The following is a 20,463-nucleotide window of genomic DNA, read 5'->3' on the forward strand; positions in this document are numbered from 1 at the left end:
TTCTCTATATTGTCAAATACTAACGCGGTTGGAACGTTTTTTTTAATGAGCAGTTATTGTTATTTTGTTTCCAAAATTAACCCAAGCGGTTTTCCCTGTCCCATAGTCATCAGGCTGTAAACATCTTTTCAAACAAAGCAGATATCAAACTTGAATTACTTCGTACCTCGGTGAACTCAAGTATGATAAAAGCAAGACAATAGCGTAGGCCGCGACAACTGTAATATTCAGCAAACAAACATAAAACCCTTGGAATGAAATCACATTTGTCGCAAATCGTCGACATTTGCCGGCGAAACAATGAGGGGTTCCTAGAATAGTTTTATTGCCACGGAAATTATCGTTAGACAGTGCTATACGAATACCCTCTTTTATTAATTCGCGATGCTAAAAGCGAGGTGTTATAAGTACCTACTACCGATTTTTTCGTCTGTCTGTATGCCACTGTCAACGTAGTACTCAAATCATCATCATTCATATGCCAACCGACGATTACCCTGGCCATGCCGTAGCGTTGAGTGCTGCGGTCCTCTTTTGAAGAAGGTTCCGGGTTACATCCCCGCCAGGAAAGCGAGTTAACCTGTTGCGGCATGGCAGTTATAAATAATAATAATTAATAAATAAATATACTACAACAATACACACAGCCCCAAAGTAAGGGTAGCTTATGTTATGGGTACTAAAGTAGCTGATGAATATTTTTATGAGTATAATACACATAAATACTTATAATATACAGATAAACACCTAGACACTGAAAAGCATTCATGTTCATCACACAAGCATTTTCCAGTTGTGGGAATCGAACCCACGGCCTTGGACTCAGAAAGATGGGTCGCTGCCCACTGCGCAGTTATAGTATCCCTAATGGGTTAGCACGCGGCATCGTATTTGCCGGTAGGTTGGTAATTAGCCACGGCCGAAGCATCCCACAAAACCAGGCCAGAGCAAATGCCGAAATGATAATAAATCAAATTCAGTTACTTCGGCCGGGGTTAAACAAGGAAGATGCCATAAAAAAGACACATCAATTATGAAAAAAATTTTAGAGTATGCAGAGCTTTTGTGCATGTAAGTGCACGCCACTGGGCTATCACCGCTCAAATGTACATAGTGAATTATTACTTCCCTTTTACCCTGTTTTCTATAATGTTAGCTTATGTCGCTGCCTCGCCAGATTACAAATCTACGCGCAGAGCCGTAAAACCAAACGAATACGGCACTAAGCCTTGGAGAAACCGACTCAGAATATGACGCTATAAAACTGCCATACTGCTTTGAGGTTAGTTTATTATCATCTTAGCGCATGGCGATATTTTCTTAAATTACGCCACGCGCAAGTAAGTCAAGCTGCGCATGGGATACAGTCGCAACTTGTTTCGAATTCAAATTCAAATAAAAAAAATCTTGAAATACGTAGATATCTTTTTTCGCTGTTTAGAACTTCATAGATTTATTAATAGTCAGCTGCGAAGAAAGAGAAATTCTTTTTTGTGCAATGCTCAAGATTGTTAGTATGGATTTTCTTTTATTCCACTACAAGTTAGCTCTGACGCCCATCTTAACCGGTGTTAAGTGACGATGCTCGACTTTGTACCCGTACAAAGTCACGTCTTTGTCGGTAGGGTTGTAGCTAGCCACAGGCTAAGCTTAACAACAGACCAGACCAGAAAAAAATTGGAAATTATAAATTCCCAAATTCCCGGGAATTGAACCCGGGTCTACTTCAAACCACATCGCTGCACTGCACCAGGGAAGTCAGCTAAATTCATCATTTTTGATGACACACTGAGATGTTACCTTAACAATTATTCATTGTAAAGTCAACATCGTAGTAATCGTATTCAGACGTGCGAGGGAAGTACATACATTGCCGAAGATCTGTTTGGTGTAGAAATTATAAATATATTATAATTTCTACACCAAATAGAAATTATTATATTATATAATTAGAAATTATAATATATTTATTAATAATAAGAAATTATAAATAACACCATACAGAATCCTGCTTTTCGAGGAGTATAGCAAATTAAGCTTGATTTTTATAATATAAATTCATCATTCATTATTTTTGTACAAGTACAATAGAAATACTTTTGGAACGTCTAGCCTGTCTGATTGTAGGGTTGTAGTATTTTTGGTATGATGGTAAATATAAAACCATCGCCTATAATACTCCTATATACTTCGCAGGGCATGCAAGGAACACATCCCGCAAAGTACTCTCCAATGTCCATCACTTTGAGGCGTAGGTTTTAAGCCTCATGTACCTGAGGAAACAGAACCACAGCACTGCAACAAATCTACTTAGTTACGGTAGTAGTATTTCCCCGGACGAGCTCTGTTAAAAAAAGTTCAACTACTACTAAAAGCAGTAACTCTAACAGGGCAATAAAACCAGTTTATTATTTACTTTTAATTATACATTACTCGTGAGAAATCCCGAATTAAATTCCTAACGAAATATAATTACATAGCCTTACATAATTACTCAGACAACGAAATTGACAGCGAGGTTCTCGCAAGGGCTCCTCGCATAGTCACGCGACAGGCTGACCTTACCTCGCATCTAATATTCAGAGAGCGTATTGATATGAATGTCAATATTGGACCCATCACTCGGCTAGCAAACTTTACTGTACCTGTCAATCTATTTTATATATAGCCAGACATTAATTTTATATGGTATTCGTGTAGGGAAAAAATATTATTAAGATTTAAAAATTATAGCATGTGACATCTTTTCATCCAAAATAACTCAGTGTCTGAAGACCAAAGTCTTCTAATAGTGCGTGTTTTCAGTGGTTAACCTATGGTTCCGAAACATGGTCGCTGTATATGGACCTCATAAGAGAACTCAGAGTTACTCAGCGAGAGATGGAGAGAGGTATGTATGCTCGGAGTATCTCTCCGTGATCAAATCATAAATGAAAAGATCCGTAGAAGAGAGTTACCGACATACTCGTAGCTCAAAGAGCCGCGAAGCTGAAGAGGCACAAAACCAAAATTTGAAACTCCATTCATAAGACCTATGTCTTAAATAAATTAATATAAATAAATGAATAAATAAATAAGACATATGTCCAGCAGTGATCGTCTATCGGTTGATATGATGATGGTGATCAGTGGCGTGCACTCCATACATGCATATAAGCACTGCATAACCTAACATTGATATTATAACTCGAATAGGAGGAGAGTTTGTGCCGTTTTATGCAATTTTCCTCGTGTATGCATCCCCTGGTAAGAAACCCAATGCACGCCACTGATGGGTTGATATGATGATGATGATGGTAATTCATAGTTAATTTCCTCTATTACGCAATAAATATGTATAAATATATTTAAAAAAAAACCTTTTTTTAATACATAAAACCTACTGTCTCTTGCTACCGCTCACGTACCAGCTGTATTAGAAACTATTGGTTTTGCGCGGAGCGATGGCAAGAGACCCTGATGGTATTACGCTCATACCTTGGAGGCTGGGAAGGTCACTTCTGTGGGATGCAAAATTGTGTTGAGACCCTAGCTGCATCACACATCCAGGCCACCTCGTCAATGGTGGGTGCGGCAGCTACCAGTGCCGAGCAGACCAAGAGGGGTAAATATTAAAACCTGGATAGCAGCTTCATTTTTGTGCCTTTTGGAGTAGAGACTTTGGGACCGTGGGGTCCGGAGGCACGAGCTCTTTTCAAAGAACTCTCGAAAAGGGTTATCGAGTCAACCGGTGATCCTAGAGCGGGCAGTTACCTTGGCCAACGAATTCAAACAATCATTCATTCATCCAAGCATCATAGGAACTGTAACTCACTGCGGTGGTTTCGAAGACGTTTGAGATTTTATTTAGTTTTAAATAGTTTATTTAAGGTTATATTTATAAAACAATTATTTTAAAGAATAAATAAATGCTATTTATAATACCTACTACTTTATTTTTGATTGTAATTTTTTTTTTTTTTTATGTATTTTTATTTCATTTAATACACTTTATTGTACACCATAACATAATAAAAGTTTAACAAGAATAAAATTAAAAATAGGCGGCCTTATTGCTTATTAGCGAACTCTACCAGGCAATATTGTACACCGTTGACTACCGTGGATTTTATATAATTAACTAAACTTTAAATACTTTCGGCTTTTGCTAGCCGCCAACTTTTGTTGAAAAAGTTCATCAATGTAGTAGAATTTTAATCAAACCTCGCTGCCACATTGTTTGTTTATGCAAATCGGTTCAGCTCATGCAAATCAGCGCATCCATGTTAAAATTGAATATTTTTCTTCTCTCTTGATTGTACGAGACTATTTGTAAGGGGGGATAATAATTCGATGGGGTATTACATTAAGTAAAATAATCATTGTTCCATAGCTCTTTTTGTTTGGTAGAACGCTTCGGTCGTGGCTAGTTTCCACTGATAAAAACAACAAAAACATACCTTCATGAGCGTTTAGCGTTCCGATATGAAGCTACCACCTTAATCATCGACTGCATCATCACTTATTATCAGCTGAGATTGCAGCCAAGCAGTGGCGTGCACAGAGTTTTTGACCGGGGTATGCATAAAGAAGGCAGATGCCATAAAATGGAACAATCCTTCGCATTAATGAGTTATACAAAAAATTTAGGGTATGCAGAGCTTTTGTGCATGTATCAAGTGCACGCCACTGCAGCCAAGGGCTCACTTTTTGTGAAATAAAAACAAAAACTTCGTCCTGATATAAATACTTTTTTATAAGTTAAAATGGACGGACTAAATCGATAGTCATATCATCAATAAGTGAAAAACCATCGCTTATATATTACAGAGCATCATTACGCAGAGCACACAAAGAAGTCATGCAATAAATTGCCGCTCTGTGTCCATCGGTGAGGCGTAAGTGCCTGTGATAACACCAGCCACGCCCTTTTAGCCGGAATAAAGTAATGCTGCTTAGCGGCAGAAATAAGTATGGCCTTGGTGTTTTCAAGAACGAGCTCTATCATAAAAAAATTGGTTGTCTGTAAAGTCGGCTTACTGACGATAGTTGAACGTGACAACGTCGTAAGAGAATACTGACGGAATCCTTGCCGAAAACATGTAAATGTATTATTGTATAGAAGCTGTCCACGCGGACGCATCGCTTACTCAAGTAGGAGAGAGACAGATGTCGAACGCGGAGGCCGACTGTGCCTCTTTGTCGCTCGTTCCGCGCTCTCGCTTGCACTTCAAGCCTTGAATGGAACGCCTCCGAGCGAGGTAACGCCGCATACGTCATATTTTTTCGTGCGTGCAGCCGGCTCCATCGAATTATAAGACGTTGTCACGTCAAAAGCTCTTCTACTATTTACTGTTCATCTTTTACCTCGCAACTTTATTTCTACCGCGAAGCAAAAATGCTGTGCTCCGGTCAGCAGGGCGTGGTTGCCGGTGTAATAACAGGTACATGAGGCTTAATACCTACGCCTCAGGTTGATGGAAACAGGGTGGCAAGTTGCAGGACGTGTTTCTTGCATGCCCTGCGTAATGTTGCTCTATTAAAGCCAATGGTTTCCAACTTACCAGCTGGTAAGCAATCTGCCGTCCGTCAATTATTACTGTAAACAAAAAGATAAAACGAATATTCTCAGACCATTACAATCCTTCATTAACCGGGCACTATTAATGCTATTATTAAAATGTCTTTGACATTTCAATCCATCGTGCGTGATCCTTTCTAATTTAGTCAATTTATATGTCTTCTGCGGCTGCTTCATTTTACGTTATAAAGCAAAATAACTGACTCGTTGATCCATTGGTTAGTATGTTCACAAGGGCCTGAGTGCGATAGCGGGATGGAGCCTAAAACTGCATGTAGCTACTGGGTTTTCTGTTTAAAAGAAAATCTCAGTTAGGATTGGAATTGGTGGTGTCGGGTGCTTCTGAGACCACATTAATTAAGTCGTCGGTCTCGATCCATAACAGGTTTATGTTTTAAAACTTTCTCTCCTAACAGTCGCGTGTAATTCGGCTTATGATAAAGCAAAATTAAAATCCTGTGTAGAACACAAAAAGCAAATCAATTAAAGCAGTTCGCTGTATATGCCACATCTCAATAAAAATTTACTATTTCAGAGCAACTACTATTTCAAAAGTTATACCAATTAAAACGGCATATCTCCAATAGAAATTTTATAAAAAGGTAAACCTTTTCTATAGGTGGGGAGGACAGCTAGAAGTGACAGCCGGAACAGGAGGTTGAGTCGGTATCTACCTGTACCCGCAATCCATTAACGTAAATAAGTGTGTGGACAGTCAAAAATGAGCACAATTTTACTAGTTCCACTAATCAGGTGCAATTTATTTTTTATAGATAAAAAATAATAAAAGCGTTGGCCGTCATGAAACGCCCGGAAGATGTTTAACTTCAAACTTCCAGCAAGCTTACTTAAAAGTAATATAATTGATATATTGAGTAAAAGTAAATTATAAATAGGGTTTCCATAGCTTAAGGCATTTTAATATTGTAGACTCATGTTTCGCAATTATAATCCTTGCATTAGTTATATTAAGGTAGTACTAACGCCTATTTTCACTAAACCTAGACATCGCTGAATCGAATGCCTAATGATTTAGAAAAAATAAGAATACATTATATAGATAAAAAACGTTACGCCAACGAACGGTTGTTGTGTGCCTAGGAATCTCCTTAGATTAGGTGTTACTTATTTGGGCGTAGCCTTGTTCGTCGTTAGTGAAAATGGACATAAATATATTATAATCAGTTGGAATTAAGCCCAAAATTATAAGGCCACTAAGCTGTTGTATATTAAGTCCAAGAAGACCGAAGTGTCTATTACTACTTAGTTGAATATAATTAAAAATGATTCTTGTTATTTTAAAAAGCCGTACAGTTTAAAATCTTTGTTCATTATTCGATGAAAAAGTGAATATATTTTTTTTTAATATAAAGTTCACTTAAACCAAATAATTAAAATGGTCTAATCACTTACTTTTATTCTCACTCGCATATTTAGCTTCATTCTTCAATATTTTTAATATTTCTACACTCATTTTATCACATAAATTTTTTTTTAACAAAGTTCTAAAGTAACTTCACAACATTTAAAAAGTCAAAATAAAACACTTTTTATAAAAAAAGGTGTAAATAATAAGATAGAAATGAAATAAAAACCAAATAAATCTTTATTTCTTTTTGTGAAATGTGAATTTTTAATTTCGAACATGAATACGAGTTGTTCGTAGTACGCGCGCCGTACACGGCTGGACGCGACGTGTGGCTACGCCGCTCTACGACGTAGCACTGGCTACGTTTCACTAGTTTGCCTTCTGTTAGAAAACACCCCTTAAGGCCTAGTGATAAGTATACTCGAATATCCACCAAGGGCTCGTAAGTTGGAACCTTTACGGCCTATTCAAGATTCCTTATGAATGACTTAGTTTTCGTAAAAGACACTATTTCTACGTATTTATTATTTACTTTAATATAAATTTAAAGGAAAACATCTCGAGGAATATATCCTATGATATATCCTGTAGAAACTCCACTATTTTAAAAGTACATAGAATATAATAGATCTTTATTACATATATGACGTCACAGTGTATTGTCATTAGCTGGCGTGCAAACATTACAAAACATTGATTGCAATTAACAAGTAGAATAAATTTAAAAAGATCGGATGGAAGTTAATTATAGATTTTTATTGCCATAGCGTAAAAGTTTTTACTAATTAGTGCGGTTTGATGCACTCTCGTAAAAACCAGTTTATCTTTGTTACTCATAGCTTGCAAATGTGAACTCAAATGAAATTATGTCACTTTGAATTTGAAAATATGCATATTCAATTTAACAATGTTTGACATTTCTCATATGTATAAACAAGGAAGCGGTAGCACTTTTAAGCTAGTTAAGTTAAGTTTTAGAAAAGCCGGTTTGCACGATTTTTAGGGTGCGATGCTAAGAATAGCTTGAAGGGATTTTTTGGACTAATATATAATGTAAATATATTGGTTGAATTTCCCCAAATTGTAAAACCATAACGAAGTTCGGAAAACATAATCATACGGACATATCCATGATATGCTGCGAGAGCAGTATGTATGCCAGACATTGTCGTCAATCTTCGCAGTACATAGACAAGTCTATTTAGCCTATTGCATACCTCTTCTACGTGATATTTCCAAGAGCAGTATGCTTCTAATTGTACGTTTAAAAATCGCCATTCCTGTACCTCTTTCATTTGATGTTTTTCATATTTAATATTTAGTTTAATATGTTGTTTGTTGTTATTTCTAAATTGAATACAATTGGTTTTACTTAAATTAGGCATAGGCTACTTTTAATCCCAAGAAAACAAACCGTTCCCATGGGATTTGTAAACGGGACACAGGGTACTGCCACATAAATCAGATAACAATCATAAAGATTTTTTCAATCGTACTGGTAGTGCAAATTAAACAAGTAAGTGCAATTATACCAACCAAAATATCATGATATTAAGTAGGTACAGATATAAGAGAGAGCCATGCAACTTCTTTCATTATAATTAAACGAATGAGGTGTAGGCTATTAATATATCTGTTCAGGATTCTAGCCTTGGAGCTTCAATCACCTCCTATTTGAAATCTTCATTCACTTTAACATAAAAAATAATGAATTTAAAATACTTTCAATTCCCTATAAAAATTCTAAAAATGCTGTGTAGCTGAATAACAGCGCCACACATTAGTCGATAGCGCTGGGTAAACAACATTGACCCAAGCCAGTAAATGGACGGGTACCTGACTTTAGAAGCTTGTAAGATCATTTGGTATAAATCGGTCTCAGCTGAGGTATTTTTACTAAGTCGAATTAAATACGAATGAAATCTACCTTACTTACTTCTATATATGCTTCACTATGTGTGTGGTGGTTCTTTCCAACAACAAAGGATTTTGATGAAATATTTAATGCAACGAAGTCTCAAGTTTGAAGCTCTTAGCTATTCTCATAACTTGTGCGCGTAACTTTTGGAGCGTGTCTTCACGAGTTAAGAGCTTATGACAAACTACCGGAATTAAGTTTGTCATCTGATTAATCATTAATTGTACCGAATTTAAAGCTAGGGACAGACTTGGCTTACTTGCTGGGCGTAAGGGATGCAACGTATGTCAATTCGGAAGAGCAAATCACATACATCACAAAGCGTTGACAAAGCGTCATGTATACTTAATAATCGTCATGTAATATAAGATAAAATCATATAAACAAAAAATTAACTCACCGATAGTGTTCGGTTCGGTTATATTGACCATACCCCTAATCGGTTTCTATGCACTAAATCGTCTATGTCAGTAGGTCGATAACTAGATAACTAGCCACGAACCAAGTTCCCTGGCAGAGCAAAATATGAACGAATAAATATATAATAATTTAACAGTTGTAAAGTCGACCTTGGCCTTATATTTAAGGAGCGATCTGCGAAGCCATAAAGATGCGCAGGATGATGGCCAAGGATGGGTTATGGGTGTTCGTACTTACACAATTAAAAGCTCAAAATGAAATAGAATATAGATTAAGTGGTGACAACTGTATTCTGATCTTCCGTCACCACATGTCGTAACAATTGACATCAGAAGCTGTTGTAATTTTCCAAAGAGCTATCTGTATGTGACTTGCTACGTGTTAGTACTAAAAATATGGGATAGCCTACGAACATCCCCTCCCCACGGTGATCTGGATATTGCTGGTCGTCGTTGCGTGGAAGGCGTGTGATTGTGTGCGTGGAATCAGTTTGTCTCCAGCTTTGACGGCTTTTCAACCGTATGAAATTGAAATCAATTATTTTAAAAGCTCAGTGTCGAGGCCTTTCAAGCAAAATTGACAGCAATTTGGGACGACTTTAAATAAACCAAAAATGACAAGCTCAAACAAGAACGGAATGACTTTGTGTAAACAAATACGTTAGGAAGTGGCGATAGCCCAGTGCACTGCTTTACTTTCGGGGGGCCGAGTTCGAATCCCAGAACGTACGTCTAACTTTTCCAGTGTGTTCACGAGCATGCCTGAGAGTTCTCCATAATGTTTTCGAAGGTGTGCGGAGTCCATTAATCTGCACTGGGCCAGTGTGGTGGACTACGGCCCAAACCCCTCCTTATTGTGGGAGGAGACTCGTGCCCTACAGTGGGACAGTAATGGGTTGATATATTGATGTCGATGAAATAATTTATCTCGTAATAAATCTCTACAACATTATAAACGCGAGATTTAAAAACCTCACTTATTTTCAGACTGAAATCTTATTTAGATATGCACTCTAAAACCTTCTCTCCTATGAGGACGAAGGAATGTGCCTAACGGTAGTACTTTTATGGGCTGATGATATTTGATGAATTTTGGATATTGGTAGCCGTTTGGGGAAGTCATTAAATAATTTTGGATATCACTATCGATCCATACACTATCGCTATAAAAGAAATCCCTTCGATTCGTTAATATAAGTGAAATATGAAAATAAATAAATAAAAATTTAAAAAATCTCCAACAGCAGTTTCATTTAATACCCATATTGAGGAAGTTGTGAAACAAAATGTTTTTTTGACATTTTGTGGTGGCGGCCATCTTGGACTAATATTTATCAAACATAGCTAAAAACACCGACTTACACATTTTTAATAATAATACAAGTTCGATAATAAGTATTCTAAATGTAACTTATAGTTAAACAAAAAATCATGAAAAAATGTTCCAGACATAATTTTAGTTTCCGTTTTGGCAATACAATCGAAACTGTTGGCAGCTTACGCGATGCTATTCAGGAACGTTTTTCTTTTATTTTGCGGCTAGATTCTTGTATGAAGTTTTCAGCTTGACCGGCCTTTCGTCATTCTTTCTTTTCTTATTTGGAAAGAAAAGAGAATTGTTCCTTCCATTCGTCTTCCGGAGGCCGGGTACAAATTCAAAATTCTAAATTAAAAAATCATTTATTTCAAGTAGGCCTAGTTTATAAACACTTTTAAAACATCAAATTTGTCTCTTTGTAGTGACTCTATCACAGATTTGAAAGGCAGACGAGTCGGCAAGAAACTTAGCAGATTGCTCTTTTGCAAAATCATTTCACAATCTTTAGCGTCCAGTTTGTTGTTAACACAATCTGCAGAAAATCGTCAAAAATAAAAAGGTCCAAATTAATACTAAAAAAATAAAAACTAACCTTATGTAGCAAGTGTTGAAACAGAAATGGGCTCAACTTTTATACTGTCGAAAGGTCTTTATAATATTAATAATTTTTTTTTTTATATAACACAAAAGAAAACTGTAAATAAATAAACTAAACATTATAAACAAATAAATGCAATAATAATAAGCATCAAACGCATATATATCAATAACGACTAAGAAGAATTCTACTAATTCAGAAAGTGTTTTGCGTATGGTATGAGAAAGGCATTATTGTTAATTCGAGGTGATTGAATAGTGTATTACATACTATATTCACATCTACACACAACTTCGATGATAGGACATTGTAATAAAAAAAAACATAATCTACTCGATTTACGGCCACATCGTAATAAAAACCCTTTCCTCATAAAGGAACTATATAAATACCTAGTCCTACAGTAAGATATTTCACTGGCGACTAGCAAGAACGCACATATCCGGGGCACATAAAACCTTTTTACAGTTTATTAAAGGACGGTTAGAGATCCGATTCTTACTATAACGGTTTTAACCTTTCTATGATTTTTATCGTATTAACTTTTATGCTGTTAAAGACGAATGCTTGTTTTATTAGCTTTAAGGTTATGTGAGCATGATAGACAAGGAGTCAGGTCGAAACAAGAATATTATATAATAAACAATAATTTTTGGTCCAACTGTTTCATAGTAGACTTGGGCTTGAATGAGACGCTGAGCGATGTCGGTAACTCTAGTTTATCTACGGATCTCCTCAATTGTGATTTAGTTGCGTAGAGATAATCTAAGCATATCTCTCTTCATCGCCGGCTGAGTGACTCTAAGCATTCAATGCTTAGAGTCACTCAGGGATTAGAATGGCGTCCTCGCATCGAAGTAAGTATGTTTGTACATACTTACTAGACACCTGTAGATTACCAGTATACCTAAGATTAAGAAGGTAGATTCTACCGTGATAAAACTATTGAGAAACTCTTGCTTGCTTGCTTCGAGTAGCAGTTAATCTCTTCCAGCAATAATATTTTTCAATTTACCTATCAGTCGGTATTCTATCTTGCAGGAGAAGAGAGTGTATCAAACTGTATCCAAACCACCTTCAAAACTCATCAAATGTAAGTAATAAATAAGTAATTACCTATTCACCACGCTGGCCCAGTCGGACGGGTGTTCTTCACACACCTTGAAAACATTATGGACAACTCTCAGGCTTGCAGGTTTCTTCACGATGTTTTCCTTCACCGTCGAAGCAAGTGATATTTCAATTGCTTAAAACGTACATAACTTAGTATTCTATTCTTAAGATTCGAACTCAGCTCCCCAAAAGTGAAGTCTAATTCCTAACTACTAGTATATGATCATATCACCGCTTCAACGTATATATTGACAGGCCAAAAATCACGTTCCGAACCAGGAAGAAGCCAGCCAGTAACTTAGCAACATAAACTTTTTTTTTTGCTATCGCAGCCCCATCATTTCTTAATAATTTAAATAACAAAACTTAATAATTAAGTTATACCTACTTTTATAGAAATGCAACAGATTAACAATGTTTTCTGGCATTACAAGAATCTTTTCCTTATTCCCAAGTTCACATTACTAGCATCTGAAAATCAATCTTTGAAAACCGTGCTTATAAAAAATTACTTATTGCATCTCATAAATTGTTTTACCCTGCCCTCACGTTATCTTTTAACTCAGAATATACCACGCGCGCGACCCTTTATTAATTTAATCCATGTAACTTATTTATCTTTGCCCTTCATTTTTCACAGAAGATAAACGCTTATTTTTTTTTTATGGTTCCACTGTTTGTATATCCTGAGAGGAGACCAATTTGAGTCCACGCACATTTTTAATAGTACTTTCATTTTTGAACTTTAAAAGAAGGTTCCTCAATAAAACATTCTCTTTCTTTCTTTCGTTTCAGTACACTTTTCTATAACGAAGACAAAATAGATTTTACCTAGGCCGCACAGATAAGAACAAGGTGGTGAGCATATGCTCGTTTTCACTACATCTAAGCATCGCCTAGTTCGACTATATATTATAACAACCCAAAGTAGTTTCGTCACTTGGGGGGTTAAAAAGATACTAAGCAAATTAAGCTTAAATATTCATTGAACACCGCTCAGAAAATGGCACCCTACATAAAATCAGTTGCAGCAGTAAAAAAACTCTTTAAATAAAATTACTTATCAAATAAGTAATAAGCAGTGTTTTGGGATTGCATGGGAGAGATTGCCGCTTAGCTATAAGGCCAACATTCTGATTATTTCTTATTCTTTCTATCTTATTTCTTTTGTCTTCGCAGTAAGATGATTCTATTATAATCTGAATAAATTTGTTTTAAGGGTCCCGCCTCGGAAAGTATTTTAAGCGGTACCGATTATTATCAACAAGGGAAAACAATGGTTAAATTTGAATTGATTTCTTAAGAAATAACTTTTTTTTTTGCAAGGTTTTTTTTTATTTATCCACTTCATTGAATTTTCTACCAGCCAACCTTCGGACACAAAACAAGTGTGTATTTTTATTTAGGATCCTTTATTGCAAGGGCTTTTGTCAGTAAGGTCAACTCTATACTTTACACAATTAGGAAAGCATTTATTAATATAAATAAGAAATCCTTCATACAGATATATAAGACATATGCAAGACCTTTATTGGAGTACGCTTTTCAGGTCTGGAGTCCCTATTTTGTTAAGGATATAGAATTGCTTGAAAAGGTTCAGAGACGAGCCACTAAACTGACCAGAAAATTGAGAAATCTTTCTTATGAGCAACGGCTTGCAAAACTTGGAACTCAGCACCCTCAAAAGTAGGCGAGAAAGAGGCGATCTCATTGAAACTTATAAAATATGAAATAAATATTACAACATTCCAAATTTGAGGAAATATTTTCAAAAAAGAGTAGCCCCAGATTAAGGGGCTATGGTCTCAAACTTGAATATCAGCAGGCATCGTCTAATCCTTCCAAACAGTTTACTCGCAATAGAGTTATACAAATGTGGAATTTCCTTTCCTGAAGATGTAGCGACTGCAGAATCACTGAATCAGTTTAAGAATAGACTGGATAAACATCAAAAAGACAAAGAGCGCAAGAAATGATATAGATGCATCAGCGAAAGCTGCTTAGACTATTATATAATAATAATAATAAAACACACAAAAGAAAAAATAATATTAAAAACAATTCAAAGTTTAATACAGTTGTATTGCAGTGGGGATATAATAGGATGATGATTATAGAGATGATAGCCTAAAATCGTCCAAATGCATGAGACTATCTTACTACTTATCGACTTATCGACTATAATTTGATTGGTGGACTATAGCTTTATATACCTTTCACATAAATGACAGACGAGGTCATAATAATATTGATGAAGAATAAGTGTTCTGTTATAGTCTGAACAAAGTGACGTTAAAATGTATTGTACATTAACGTAAAGTAAGTATATCAGATAGTAACAGTGCAGTCTCTACCAGTTACGAAAGTATTTTATTGTGCAATGTTTAGCTGACACGCAATTGAGTTTAGTTACGTTTGGCTGACTCCACTCATTGCAGTCGTTCGTTGACTTTTGTTTTATAAAGTCCTAGTACATGTTACTATGAGCTTAACCGACTATCATAGTAACTTACTATCAGTTTAACCGTGCCTCGGAGAGCACGTGCCGGGTCTGGTTATTATCACTAACTTGTGATAATAGACGTTAAAGCTCACTAAACCGCATTAGATCAGCGCGGTGGGTCTCTATTCTACAACCCCCTCTCATGTTAGAGAGAGACCGATTTTGACGCGATTTTTAAACTATTATTACAGCGAGTGATACAGGCGAGAGAAAATTTATGGAAAAAATGTATAACGTATATTTATTTGACGGCCGACTAGCGCTGCGACCCTGCTTTCTGAGTCTAAGGCCGTGGGTTCGATTCCCACAACTGGAAAATGTTTGTGTGATGAACATAAGTGTTTTTCAGTGTCTGGGTGTTTATCTGTATATTATAAGTATTTATGTATATAATTCATAAAAATATTCATCAGTCATCTTAGTAACAAGCTACGCTTACTTTGGGGCTAGATGGCGATGTGTGTATTGTCGTAGTATATTTATTTATTTATTTATACTTTATTCCGTAATATTATAATAAAGTATACTATAAAGTAGTTAATATTTAAGTGCAGAGTCAGTGCACGCTCTTCTATTCCCGCGTCTCGTACGAGGCGACTAAGGGAAACGTCTGCTCAGCGATTATAGTCAGACCTTCCCGTTCAGGGAGGCCTCTTCTCCAACATTGGACTGTCTTACGCTATGTATGATGACATTTTGAAATGGTCTTTTTGTTTCAGTAATTTCATAAATAAAAGTCATTTCGCAAAAGCGAAGAAACTGAGGACCAATTAAAATGGGCAATCCTAAACTCTATCGCTTCTGTGCTGCAATTCTCGTCAAAAGCTTTAATACCCTTTAGAGTGAAATGATGAAAGTGAATAAAAAAGTGCAAACTCTTCGAAGCTTGAAGTAATTGCTTTAACATCGGAAATTCATTTTTAAACTGTTTAGATTTGTGGTTCGCGCCTAAGAGAATACTTAAAATGCCTTACTCCACCGTTCAACGAAGTAAGAAAAGAGATTTCGTGTAATAAAAATCAGCGGCCGAGTTTGAATCCCAGCACGCACCTCTACATTTGTAAGTTATATACGTTTTAAGCAATTAAAATATCACTTGCTTCAACGATGAAGGAAAACATCGACGGCCGAGTGGCGCAGTGGGCAGCGACCCTGCTTTCTGAGTCCAAGGCCGTGGGTTCGATTCCCACAACTGGAGAGTGTCTGTGTGATGAACATGAATGTTTTTCAGTGTCTGGGTGTTTATCTGTATATTATAAGTATTTATGTGTACTATATTTAAAAAAAAATATATATTCATCAGCTATCTCAGTACCCATAACACAAGCTACGCTTACTTTGGGGCTAGATGGCGATGTGTATATTGTCGTAGTATATTTATTTATATTTATTTTATTTATCGTGAAACCTGCATGCCTAAGAGTTTTCCACAATTTTCTCAAAGGTGTGTAGAGTCCACATATCCGCACTAGGCCAGCGTGGTGGACTACTGACCTAACCCCTTTTAATTGTGGAAGCATGGATCTGCTTGTGAGGAGTTGATATGAAGATGATGATAATAAAATCACCTCAGTGCGAATAGCAGCTACGCGCGGTTGTATATATTTTTTTAGTTTAAATTCTGTTCATATTAAACCTATATAATTATAACACATAAAGAAGGTTTCCTCACCCCTTTAAAATGAAATTTGAACTGTGACTTTTTTTTTAATTTACCCCAAAAGTCCGTTCATTTCTTTTATTTACGCTGTATCTCTATGATTAGGTTACATAACACTATGACATAATATATGTTTAATGTTTCGTCCAGAAGAAAAAGGCTTTGAAAGACGGACAGAAGGGTACGCGAGTTGCGAGAGTAAAAAGGTTCTTTCGCTACGGAACCCATAAAATAACTTATTTAATACCGCGGGCGGTTTATCTTAATATATATAAATCTCCTGTCACGATGTTTGTCCGCGATGGACTCCTAAACTACTGAACCGATTTTAAATTAAATTGGCACACCGTGAGCAGTCTGGTCCAACTTGAGAGATAGGATAGCTTAGATCTTTAAGTAAAGTCACAATTTTATTTTATTGCAAATTATTTGTCTATAATTAATTGACAGTCACATGTTATATGTATACAGCTAGTATTATATATATCTTATCTAGAGGAAGTTTGTATTTGCTAGCTTGTCAACGTGGGATTTCACAAATCCCGTGGGAACCAGGGATTTTTCCGCGTTATCAAATAGCATATGTTTTATTTTAGGCAGTGGCGTGCATAGAGTGTATGCAGATGATATAAAATGAAGAAAATCTCCAGTACGAATTATAAAACTTAAGGATAGGCATTGTAAGAGTTATACGCTTTTATAATATGATTCCTAAGGTAATTTTGGACCTACCAATCCATAAGTTTAAAGAATGTGTTAAAACACATTTATTACAGCGAGGTTATTATTCAATTGATGAGTTTCTTAATGACAAGGTTGCTTGGAAGCATCCGGCTCCGCTTTCATCTCTCACAAGATAGAAAAATGAATGTTAAAATATAAAATGTAAATTTTTGATGTTGGAAAAGAGCAACTGCTGAGTTTCTTGCCGGCTTCTTCTCGGTAGAATCTGCCTTCCGAACCGGTGGTAGAGTCACTACACACGGACAGACTTGACGTTTCAAAAGTGCTTGTATTAGGCCTACTTGAAATAAATGAATTTTGAATTTTGAATTTTTTTGAATTTTATAAAAAGCCTACCCTTAAAAAATTATAAATTGTTCTAGACATTATCTTCATTTTGTATCATCTACATACCCTGTGCATACCCGCTATGCACGCCACTGATTCCAGGGTATGTGCGTTCCAGGGTATATGGGTCCCAATGGATTTGAGTAAAATTTTAAAAAGGGGTCCTATTACGCCATTGGGCGTTTTTGCATGAAAGACTAACAAACATCCATGCATCCTTAAGGTTTTAAGGATGCATGGATGTTTGTTAGTCTTTCTATGATGGATGCTTGTTAGTTCGAACAGTACGTATTGCCAGTGATGACTTACGGATCCGAAACGTGGTCGCTTACTATGGCTCTCATAAGAAGGCTCAGAGTCACTCAGCTATCTATGGAGAGAGCTTTGTATCTCTACGTGATCATATCAGAAATGAGGAGATCCGTAGAAGAACTAGAGTTACCGACATAGCTCAGCGAGGTAAAGATGTAAGGATGTATGGTTATACATCCTTACATCTTACATCCTTAGAATGTTAAGCGTTTATAATATCAGTAGGATAGGATTTGTTGTCGTAGCAGTCAAGTAAATTAATCCTGTTTACTTCGCAATGAACCACCCCAAACAAACTTAGTTTCAAAGTTATAAGCCATATCGAATCATCCAATTTGTATAAGCTCTTTGACACTTAGTAATTAAGGACCGGCTTTACCAACTTTGTAACAACTGTATGAATATATGGAACTTTGCATTAATTTAACCACTGACTTAATCAAAGATATATTGGGTTTTTATGTTGCCCGCATTCTTCGCACACGTTCATCACGGTTTTTTACAAATTCCATGGGAACCATTTGTTTTCTTTGAATAAAAAGTAGCCTTTACTACTTCAGGTCTTTTCAACTAACTCTATACTAAAAATCAAGTTGATTTATTGCTTAGTTCGAGCGTAAAGGAAGGACAAACAAACACATGTATAAATTATTAAGGAGTATCAGATTGTTCTAAGGAAATTTCCATTCACCTCATGCCACGTTATGGTCTCGGTTATTATTACATAATAGTCTACCGTCATCATTATCATCGTTACTTCCACCGATTGAAGTCCACTGCTGGACATAGGACTCGTTTGATACGACATCAACTCACCTCGTTGGGGACGACCAACGCTGCGTTACCAGTGCGGGATCGCCATTCCCGCACCTTGGAACCCCAACGTCCATCGGTTCTCCGAGCTATGTGCCCCGCCCATTTCCACTTCAGCCTTGCCACTCGCTGAGCTATGTCGGTCACGTGGTCACGATCACGAGCCACAAGATAGTTTCATTGTAAAATAAATAAATAAAATAAATATACTACGGCGATACACACATCGCCATCTAGCCCCAAAGTAAGCGTATAGCGTGTGTTATGGGTACTAAGACAGCCGTTGTATATTTTTATGAATATAATACACACTTATAATATACAGATAAACATCCAGACACTGAAAAACGATCATGTTCATCACACAAACATTTTCCAGTTTCGCTGCTCACTGCACCAGTCGGCCGTCAAATAAATAAATATATTACTACAATACACACATCGCAATCTAGCCCCAAAGTAGGGAACTTTTGTGGGTACTGAAATGACTGATGAATGTTGTTATGTGTAATATACACACATACTTATAATATACAAATTAACACCCAGAAAACAACATACGTGTTCAGCACACAAACATTCTCCAGTTGTGGGAATCGAACACACAGCCTAAGACTCAGAAAGTAACGTCGCTGCCCACTGCTCCAATTGGCTGTCCAAATACCATAAACATACATACCACAGATGTCTTATGAATGCCGCTGCTTGACCCCTTGACCTACAAACCCCTATTGGTTCAGCCTATATGGTATAATATGCTTTAAACTGGAGAGGAGACCCGACCCCTAACGATCATATCAATAGCCGATGATGATGACCCCTGACTTTATATGTAGGTAAAAATAATCGGCTTATATTTAATTTTTATCATAATAATCTATGTTTCTTACTGCTATTTTTATAACTATTTTTTTTAATTAGAGTTAGAACTTACCTATTCTAACTACTTGAGCATTTACTACGTGCATTTGCAGACGCAATTCTGTGGCAAAATTTTGATATCTGTTATAATATTATAGTGTTTGTATCCTCATTGATCTCTAACAAACATTAACATACAACTGGCGTCACAAATGACCTCTTGTAACGAAGTTAACAGTTGAACATCTGCGCCACAAAGTTAGTCAAAGTTCAACTAAAACTAACCTTTAACAAAGGTACCTAAATCCCCTCTTTATACCGCCATTACTGAACTTTATCGGATGATGCATAAATGCCTCGATTCATATTTAACTTCATTCTAAACTTGTAAGTTATTTATAGACTTAAGCACTGAAAGCTCCGGAGAATAGGATCTTAAGGTTGAGGCAGTCACGTGGTAACGTATTCTGAGATCAGATACGAATGCACGTGTACGTAAGTAAATAAGCTTTACATAATATAAAAAAGTCACTCCCGCTCCACTAGATCTTTTTAAGTTCGCAACAGATTTCAATGCAGTTTCAGCAATAAATAGAGTGATTCAAGAAGTAGGTTTGTATATATTACAATAGAGGTTCCTCGCGACTTCATCCGCGTAAAAGTCAACCAAAAGATTGACATATACTGTCTCAGGCTTTTTTTTAGAACTTTTAAAGAGGAACAACTTTTCATACGTGCTTTTATCGTAACTTGACCGTTTACGCAGCGAACGTAACGTAAGCTCTCAAAAGGAACAAAAAACCCCGAGCACTCTACATTGGTGCTATGCTCCTAGACTTAGCATGATGATAGATACTCTATAGCCCTTTTTCGATAGATAAAATCAGACTCGTACCTGAATAAATCAGCCGTTTAGCAGATAAATAATCTACAGCGCCATCTGTCGGG

Source organism: Pararge aegeria, chromosome 13, assembly GCF_905163445.1.
Source record: "Pararge aegeria chromosome 13, ilParAegt1.1, whole genome shotgun sequence".
Classification (NCBI taxonomy): Eukaryota; Metazoa; Arthropoda; class Insecta; order Lepidoptera; family Nymphalidae; genus Pararge; species Pararge aegeria.